The sequence below is a fragment of the Salvelinus sp. IW2-2015 genome, linkage group LG16, assembly GCF_002910315.2.
Source record: "Salvelinus sp. IW2-2015 linkage group LG16, ASM291031v2, whole genome shotgun sequence".
Taxonomy (NCBI): domain Eukaryota; kingdom Metazoa; phylum Chordata; class Actinopteri; order Salmoniformes; family Salmonidae; genus Salvelinus; species Salvelinus sp. IW2-2015.
Genome location: NC_036856.1, coordinates 22,474,013 through 22,484,043, shown reverse-complemented (window position 1 = coordinate 22,484,043; position 10,031 = coordinate 22,474,013).

The following is a 10,031-nucleotide window of genomic DNA, read 5'->3' as shown; positions in this document are numbered from 1 at the left end:
TTATAGTTCTTTCCTGTTTGTGTCTGCAAATACATGAATAGTGTGTTCAATTACACTACCGTTCAAAAGTTTGGGGTCACTTAGAAATGTCCTTGTTTTTGAAAGAAAAACAATTTTTTTGTCCATTAAAATAACATAAAATTGATCAGAAATACAGTGTAGACATTGTTAATGTTGTAAATGACTACTGTAGCTGGAAACGGAGGGTCTGGATTTTTTAAATGGGATATCTACATAGGCTTACAGATGCCCATTATCAGCAACCATCACTCCTGTGTTCCAATGGCACGTTGTGTTAGCTAATCCAAGTTTATCATTTTAAAAGGCTAATTGATCATTAGAAAACCCTTTTGCAATTATGTTAGCACAGCTGAAAACTGTTGTTCTGATAAAGAAGCAATAAGCCTTCTTTAGACTAGTTGAGTATCTGGAGCATCAGCATTTGTGGGTTCGATTACAGGCTCGAAATGGCCAGAAGCAAAGAACTTTCTTCTGAAACTCATCAGTCTTCTTGTTCTGAGAAATTAAGGCTATTAGAAACTAGAAACTGTATATCTCGTACAACGCTGTGTACTACTTCCTTCACAGAACAGCGCAAACTGTCTCTAACCAGAATAGAAAGAGCAATGGGAGGCCCCGGTGCACAACTGAGCAAGAGGACAAGTACATTAGAGTGTCTAGTTTGAGAAACAGACGCCTCACAAGTCCTCAACTGGCAGCTTCCTTAAATAGAACCCGCAAAACACCAGTCTCAACGTCAACAGTGAGGAGGCAACTCCGGGATGCTTGCCTTCTAGGCAGAGTTCCTCTGTCGAGTGTCTGTGTTCTTTTGCCCATCTTCATCTTTTATTTTTATTGGCCAGTCTGAGATAGTGCTTTTTCTTTGCAACTCTGCCTAGAAGGCCCGCATCCCGGAGTCGCCTCTTCACTGTTGAGGTTGAGACTGTCTTCACTTTAACCATGCAGAACCTGCAGATTCAGGACACAGGAGAGTATGTGTGTGTTGTGGACAACAGAGGAACCCCCTGCTACATGGCATCTCTGTCTCTGACTGTCACTGCAGGCAATATAGTACTTATTAGGGGTTCACGCCTATTGTTATTCTTAGATTATTTGTTTCCTTGACATGGTCAAATAGTTCAAGAATCAATTAACTTTTTTTCTAATTTGGCACACAGAAACTAGAGGCTATGAGTAACTTGGTCAAAAATAATGGTACCGATTGGCCTATAGGTGGTGCTGTTATAGGCAGTCTCACTTAAACCCTCATACGTGCCGCCCCATTTGACCTAGAGACTTGAAACTTTGTATGTAGGTGCCTTTCCTCATGCTGAACAAATTTGGTCCATCAGGATAGATTTTGGAAATGTTGGAAAACCTTTGAAAAGTGTATTCTCATGAACCATATGTCCAAATAATGTTATATGTAGGCCCATGGTACATATCTTAACTTAGTTTCAGGTAAGGGAAGGTAAGGTAAGGGATTGGTCAAAAGATGGCTGAGTTATTGACAAATCAAAAATCTGATTTTACGTGTCAATTTAAACCAGTGTAAATCCACTCCACAGTGGCTTATCAACTTGAACATTTTCATCGCTGTCACAGATGTCCCTAAGATATGAACCACACTGAATTTGGTATTGATATCTAAAAAAACAACGAAACTATTAAGTAATTCTTTGCATATGTAACGCATCTACAATCATCTTCTCCTCATGAACCATACATCAGATTCACTCCAGATTTCGGATTGTTGATGCATTCAAATATAGCCGCACTGTACCAATAGATGCACATTAGTACATATGCTAATGCTAAAAATACTTTAAAATTCTTCTTCTCATCAACCATAAGTCATATTGACTCCAGATTTGGTATATAGACTCAATGAATTAGCCTCTAATGAATTTGAGAATGATTAGCTGCTGCATTCAAAGACCGACACACTACACCACTAGATGGCACCATATCACACCAGGGCTATAAGAACTGAACCAATGGACATGGGCCATGAAATTTGATATGTAAATCTTAGTTCCTACATGATAGAGTGCTTGCTTTGTTGTCCAACAAATCTTGTCCTTTCTGTCATCCTGTGAACCCTGTTCATTGCTTCTTGCAGCTATATGTCTAGTTAATCTACAGATTTTAGTTAAGCTTTCAGAATAAGATCTCATTAACATCTCTGTGTGATCCTCAAGAGTACGCTTGCTTTGTGTGTATCGTTTCTGTGTTTCCATACTCCAGGCTTCCCAGGTGTGTCAGTAAGGAGCAACATGGTGTCTGGTAAGAATGGGGACAGCATCACAGCTAAGTGTCTCTATAGCAACATCCTGGAAGAGAGTGAGAAGATGTTGTGTAAGAACGGGACACCTGCTGCGAACCGAAGCTCCTACCTCACTGCATAGGGAGAACATGTGTCTCAGGACCGCGTCAACCTGCTTATCGATAAGAAGAATCGCACCTTCACTGTGACGATGAGACACCTGGAGATGAACGACATAGACTGGTACTGATGCATAGCAGGAGACCAGCATATCCCGGTGTACAACTCAGTCCTCAATGCATCCAATGCGTGTCAGCTGATGGTGAATCTGTGATGGTCTATCACATATCAGGCTTTGTCGTCCCCTTCAGATGACAAATAATGCTGTTGAAAAACCATTGTACTTTTTACATGTTTCATTTTCAAGAGAAATCTATTGAAGGAAGAGAATAATAGTCTTACTTGTTTGTGTACAAGTGTCCAGCATGTGGTGCTTGCTGTAGAAATCTAATGAAGTACTTTTCCTTTCCTTTTACAGCAATATCTCCTCCAAACATGAACTTGATCACTTTCCCTTTGGTCTTGACTGAGAGAAACAGATGATGTTAACCCAAGATGAAGGTGAAACCATTATTTTGTATTTATTAGTGTAGATATACTGTAACAATGAGGCTAATTTGGGGAAATGTTTTGATGTTTTCTAGCTGGGACTGGGAAAGATATCTGGATATTCTGCTGAAAGTTGCTGTTGGCCTGGTATTTTTGGCATGCATCTGGCTGTGATCTTCTGTAATGAACACATCTCCGTGTCGCAGAGGAGAGTCAGTACGCATTATGGTAGCGCAATGTATCCTTGTACCTCTCATCATAGGGACAGATAGCAGAGAGAGACCGGCCCCTGTAGAGAGTGACCTGGCTGTCTGTTGTACTGTTCTTTGGACCTGTGAGGAGAACAACCACATGCAGTAAGCTCCAAATTATTGGGACAGTGACACCTTTTTTGTTGTGTTGGCTCTGTACTCCACCACTTTGGATTTGAAATTATACAATGACTGAGGTTAAAGATACATTGAATGTGAGGTGAAAGGGCAGACACATAAATACAGACACATAAATATCATACACCGAAGACATGCTAACCTCTCACCATTACAATAACGGGAGGTTAGCATTTCTGAGGGGAGTATGATATTTGTGCGTCTAACTTTCTGACTCATCATTATTCACAATTCATTCAGGATTATCAGTAATCATGGGAGCATCCACATTAATGTAGAAGCGTCCCTAACATGGAGGGACTATGTACAAAAAGTTAAGTGATTTCTAAACGGTTCACCCGATATGGATGAAAATACTCCAGGTCTTGGAGTACGGAGCCAAAAAAAACATGTCACTGTCCAAATACTTTTGGAACTCATGTTGGCAGAGATTATGAAAACTCATTAAGAACCAGAAGGGTGACAATCAAAATCTACATGGGTTTACTAACGTTACTCATGGGAGACATGATGATGAGATTCAGCTCTTCAATGGAAGTAATTGTAATAAAGACTTGGATTGCTGTGGACAAAGATGAGATAATAAGAAGGGCAGTGTTCATGCAGGACTAAGCAGATTACCTAGTGATGGCACGTGGACAACCTGTTGTCCACTGTCCTCTGCTGAGCTACAGATCTCCTGGCTGATATGTTCAGAGATCTCCTGCAGGCCTGAGAAGTTCTGGACGAAGAACACATTTTTGGGACAACCAGTTATTTTAATCAGACCCATCACTGATAAATTGGAACCCCCGATGGCATACAGAGACACTAAGATTCTTCAGCTCCTCTAAAGAGACACTTGCATTCTCATGGCGCTCGCTGCCAACCCAACCTTAGTCATTTGTTCTCCTCTCACACCGTCCGTCCCTTCCCTGAAAAGCTCACTCATCATCTCCCAGTGTGGGTAAGTCTCTGTGGCAGAACCATTTGACTTTCAGATCCCAGATGTACTGTAGGATCTCCCTGTTGTTCAGGGAAGTGCTGACATTGAACGCAGCCACATCACTATGTCGACTGAATGGAACCAGGCCCACCCAAACCTGGTCCTGCCCCAGGTAGGAGCAGTGATCTGAGGAAGTCCTTGATACGCTCAAGCTCCTGAGAGCTGATGCTCTGGGATCTGTCATCCAGAACAATCATGATATTGATGGCAGCTCCCTGGGAACAGACTAACAGAACAAACATGAATTGCAAGTCTACCTAATTGTTTAAAATATAATTATAGGTTTTTCAGGATTTAACAAGTGACATCAATAAGGGACCATAGCTTTCACCTGGATTCACCTGTTCAGTCTATGTCATGGAAAGAGCAGGTGTCCTTAATGTTTTGTACACTCAGTGTATATGTTTAGAATACGGTATGAATGGAAATTCAAATTGTCATCAACATTAATTTTAGGGGAAGGAACCTGGGTAAAAATCCTACTCATTCACAATCCAGGCTGGTGTACAGTACCAAGTGAAAGTCAACACACTCCTTGCACAGTCTTCACATTTTGTTGCCATATAAATAAAACAAAACTTTGAGTAAATTATATATTTTTCCTACTAATGTACACAACCTACTCCGGTCTTTAAAAGTATATCTTTTTATTTTTATTATTAATATATATATTTTACATTTAACGAAGATGTCTTGATTCTGCATGTCTTCACACCATCCCCAAGTCAAGAACAGACTCTGGGAAACGCACAGTACTACAAAGAGCCATGACTACATGTAACTTAAGAAGGCAGTAAAATCTGATTTTAAAAAACAGATAAAACTACACTACTACACTACTTATGGAACAACGCGACTGTGAAGAGACACACCAGGCACACACAGATATGCATATGCACACAGGCGTGTGTTAACAAATCATCCATTCTGTTTGCAACAAGGCCGTAAGTAATACTGCAAGACAACATGGTAAAGAAATGTCCTTTTACTACAGGCTTGGGTCAAATTCAATACTACACAACACGGAGTGAAACCCTATGTATTTTAAAGTATTTTGGTGGCAGCATCATGTTATGGGTATGCTTGTCAGTAGCAGGGACTGGGGAGTTTGTCAGGATCAAAATAAATATGGAAGGAGCAAAGCCCAGGTAAAGAAGTTATAGGAAATCCCACCTCAGTCTTTTGTAAACCCTGAGATAGTAGACAAATGTAAATGTCAAAGACACACCATCATGGCTTTCTAAGAGCTGTTTCGTATTCATGAGTAATTCAGAGACAAGGTTTGAATATTGCTGTCTGTCAATAATTCCCAACCAAACGCACTGAGCTTGAGTAAGTTTGATAAAAACAATGGATAAATGTTGCCATAGTTAGTAGAATCTCATTCAAAATGATTCACAGCTGTAATGGCTGTCAAGTGCTTCCACCAAGTATTAACCCTGGGGTGTGAAGACATGCGCAAGCAATCAAGACATCATTGTTGCTTTACTTTGTATTAATTTAGTTTTAGTTACATTTTTTACTTTGAAAATTGAGTAGGTTGTGTAGGTAGGAAAAACATCTAATTTATTCCCTTTTTGGATATAATTTTAAGGCAGCAAAATGTGAAGGCTGTGCAAGGGGTCTGTAGACTTTCACTGGTGACTGTAAGTACCTGTTGGGGTGTTGGACACCTTCTCAGGTCACAGAGCCTCTGGGCGACACTGCTCTCCTTGTCTTCAAATGCATCAAAAAATAACACATTCTCTGGATTGCCAGTGATCTTGAACAGATCTTGCTTCGAAGTGCTTTCAATACCAATGGCCATGAGAGAAACACCATGTTTCCTCAGCAGGTTTGCTGACCTTTCCATGTCAAAGGGATCCGTGGCTTGTCCATCTGTGATGACCATCCCAATCTGGGGAACACCCTCACTTGCCCTGCTGCCTTTACCCTTCTGAAACAGAGCCATCATAGACCGCAAGGCCTTTCCAGTATATGTGTTACCTCCCAGTTGTAGAACGGTGTATACTGTATACCCTTCAGGATTTCCCTTCTGGTCATATGGTCATTGAGCCTGAACACAATGTGTGGTGAGTTACTACACTTTATCAGGCCAATTCTGATATGGTCGGTGCCCGAAAAAAAAGCATGAACCACGGTATCCAGAAACTTCTTCATAATCATAAAGCCTTTTGGTGGTATGCTAAAAGAGTCCTCCATAAGTATAGCAACATCAGCCTTCACTCCCTGTGGGCAGACTGAAAAAAGGGTAGACTTGATGATAGTGTAACATTAGAAATTAACTAAATATAGTAAAACTATTGAAAATTATTATATATTGTACTACCTTTTCCCTGAGATTCTAACACTTTGATGTGGTAGACAATCAGCAGGAAGACAAATGTCCATTTGGCCCCCATTTTCACACTTTTGTTGAAAGACAATTTCAGAAATTACAATAACTCCTATTTTATTACTTTATATAACACGATATCATTACTATGACTAAGTGTTGTTATATTACTTACCTGAGTCATCAAGAAGCACAAAATATAAAGATCTCCACTTTTTACCAGCAATTGTCACTCACTCAGAATTGAATGTTCACTCCTTTTTCGTGGGAGACACAAACCTTCTCTGCCAGCAAAGTACTAATGTCCGTCCTCAGATCACAGCTCTTATTGTGATATGGAAGTATAATTGCCATGGTAACACAACACGCATCAACACACACAAAGAAGGATTCACAAATGATGTSTGAGTGTGATTACACAGCATTATCATTATCATCACTTAACTACACTACATGACCAAAAGTATGATTCGTTCATCGGACTGCCAGATGGTGAAACGTGATTCATCACTCCAAAGAACGAGTTTCCACTGCTCCAGACTCCAATGGCAGCGAGCTTTACACCACTCCAGCTGACGCTTGGCATTTTGCATGGTGAACGTAGGCTTGTGTGTGCGGCTGCTCGGCCATTGAAACCCATTTCATAAAGCTCCCGACGAACATTTATTGTGCTGACGTTGCTTCCAGAGGCAGTTTGGAACTCGGTAGTGAGTGAAGCTACGCGCTTCAGCACTCGACGGTCCCGTTATGTGAGTTTGTGTGGCCTACCACTTCGCGGCTGAGCTGTTGTTGCTCCTAGACGTTCCACTTCACAATAACAGCACTTAGAGTTGACCGGGGCAGCTCAAGCAGGTTAGAAATTTGACAAACTGACTTGTTGGAAAGGTGGCATCCTATAACGGTGCCACGTTGAAAGTCACTGAGCTCTTCAGTAAGGCAATTCTACTGTCAATGTTTGTCTATGGAGATTGCATGGCTGTGTGCTCGATTTTATACACTGTCAGTGGCTGAAATAGCCAAATTCACTAATTTGAAGGGGTGTCCACATACTTTTGTATATATAGTGTATTTCCTGTGAAATTCTCATAAATGAACAAAAAACCTGCTATGGTCCAACACTTGTGGTAAAAAGGACCCACTAGTTCAGTTGGTTACAATAGTAAGTTGGATGTAGAATATGCACGGGTGTAGCTAGACCATGCACTCTCAATTCACACTATTTTGAGAGCCTGACACTATTGGATTTCCAGGTCTCCTGCTGTGAACAGAAACAAATGTCAATGGTGCTACTGCTCAATTTGTTTTCCATTTGCAAGTCCACTGCTGTCTCTGTCCAGGTCACTAAAACCTCCGTCGATTTTCCCCCAACATCTGCTCACCTTTTAAAAGTGCCCCAAAATCTTATTGACTTTCTCATCCCTTCAAAAAGCCATTCACACTGGCAGACTCCAATTATTATTTCCAAATGAACAGAACATGTTTTGATGGGTATATGTGAAAAGCCCTGCTGTTTCTGGTTGTTTATGTTTTGGAAAATGCTGCTAATTCTGTTTATGACAATATTGTTGCAGAAAATAGCCATCTATACAGATTCCACGCTCTCTATCTAGCCTTGTGTATCTACACCTAGCACCTGGCTACCACTGGACCTCATGAGTAGGGCCCTGTGTTTAGGACACAAGGCTTTCAATCATTTTATTTTACGTTTTCCATACAGACAAAACCAAGAAGGTATTGGAGAGGCTGTAAACCAACTGGAAAGCCCAAAGTATTTGAAATTGCCCTTTTCACCTCTTTCCAGAAATCTTTAACAATAGGACAGTACCAGATGAGATGTCCATAAATACCTTTCTGCTGCTTACATTTGGGACATACCCCAAAACATGCAGGGTCATATTTACATCTGACAACAGGTGTAGTTTGTAACTTATGTATAATCTTAAACTGTAGCTGATGAGTTGTATAGGAACAACATATTTTCTTTGCATTGGCAAGAATAGCTTCCTATTCACAATTAGCGATGGTCACCCCAAAGTCTTGCTGCCATACATGTTTGCTGCTATCAGTGTTGATCTTGCCTATAGTAAAACGACTGTTGTATACATTGCATTCGGAAACTATTCAGACCACTTGACTTTTTCCACATTTTGTTACATTACGGCCTTATTCTAAAATTGATTAAATATTTTTTTCACCTCATCAATCTACACACACTATCCCGCAATGACAAAGCAAAAACAGGTTTTTAGAAATGATTTAAAATGTATTTAAAAAAAAACTGATATCAAATTTACATAAGTATTCAGACCCTTTACTCAGTACTTTGTTGAAGCACCTTAGGCAGCGATTACAGCCTCGAGTCTTCTTGAGTAGGACACTACAAGCTTGGCACAACTGTATTTGGGAAGTTTCTCCCATTCTTCTCTGCAGATCCTCTCAAGCTCCACTCAGGTTGGATGGGGAGTGTTGCTGCACAGCTATTTTCAGGTCACTCCAGAAATGTTTGATCGGGTTCAAGTCCGGGCTCTGGCTGTGCCACTCAAGGATTTTCAGAGACTTGTTCTGAAGCCACTCCTGCGTTCTCTTGGCTGTGTGCTTGGGGTTGTTGTCCTGTGGAAGGTGAACCTTCGCCCCAGTCTGAGGTCCTGAGCGCTCTGGAGCAGGTTTTCATCAAGGATCTCTCTCTGTACTTTGCTCTGTTCATCTTTGCCTCAATCCTGGCTAGTCTCCCAGTCCCTGCCGCAGAAAAACATCCCCACAGCATGATGCTGCCACCACCATGCAAGGTTTCCTCCAGACGTGACGATTGGCATTCAGGCCAAAGAGTTTAATCTTGATTTCATCAGATCAGAGAATATTTTTTCTCATTGCCTTTTGGCACACTCCAAGCGGGCTGTCATGTGCCTTTTACTGAGGGGTGGCTTCCGTCTGGTCACTATACCATAAATGCCTGCTTGGTGGAGTGCTGCAGAGATGGTTGTCCTGGAAGGTTCTCCCATCTCCACAGAGGAACTCTGGAGCTCTGTCAGAGTGACCACGGCCCTTCTCCTCTGATTTCCCAGTTTGCCCGGGCGGCCAGCTCTAGGAAGAGTCTGTGGTTCCAAGCTTCTTCCATTTAAGAATGATGGAGGCCCCTGAGTTCTTGGGCAGCAGAAATGTTTTTGTACCCTTCCCCAGATCTGTGCCTCGACACGGAGCTCTATGGACAATTCCTTTGGCCTCATGGCTTGGTTTTTGCGCTGACATGCACTGTCAACTGTGGGACCTTACATAGACAGGTGTGTGCCTTTGAAAGTCATGTCCAATCATTTGAATTTACCACAGGTGGACTCCAAGTTGTATAAATATCTCAAGGATGATCAATGGAAACAGGATGCACCTGAGCTCATTTTCGAGTCTCATAGAAAAGGGTCTGAATACTTATGTAAATAAGGTATTTCTGTTTTT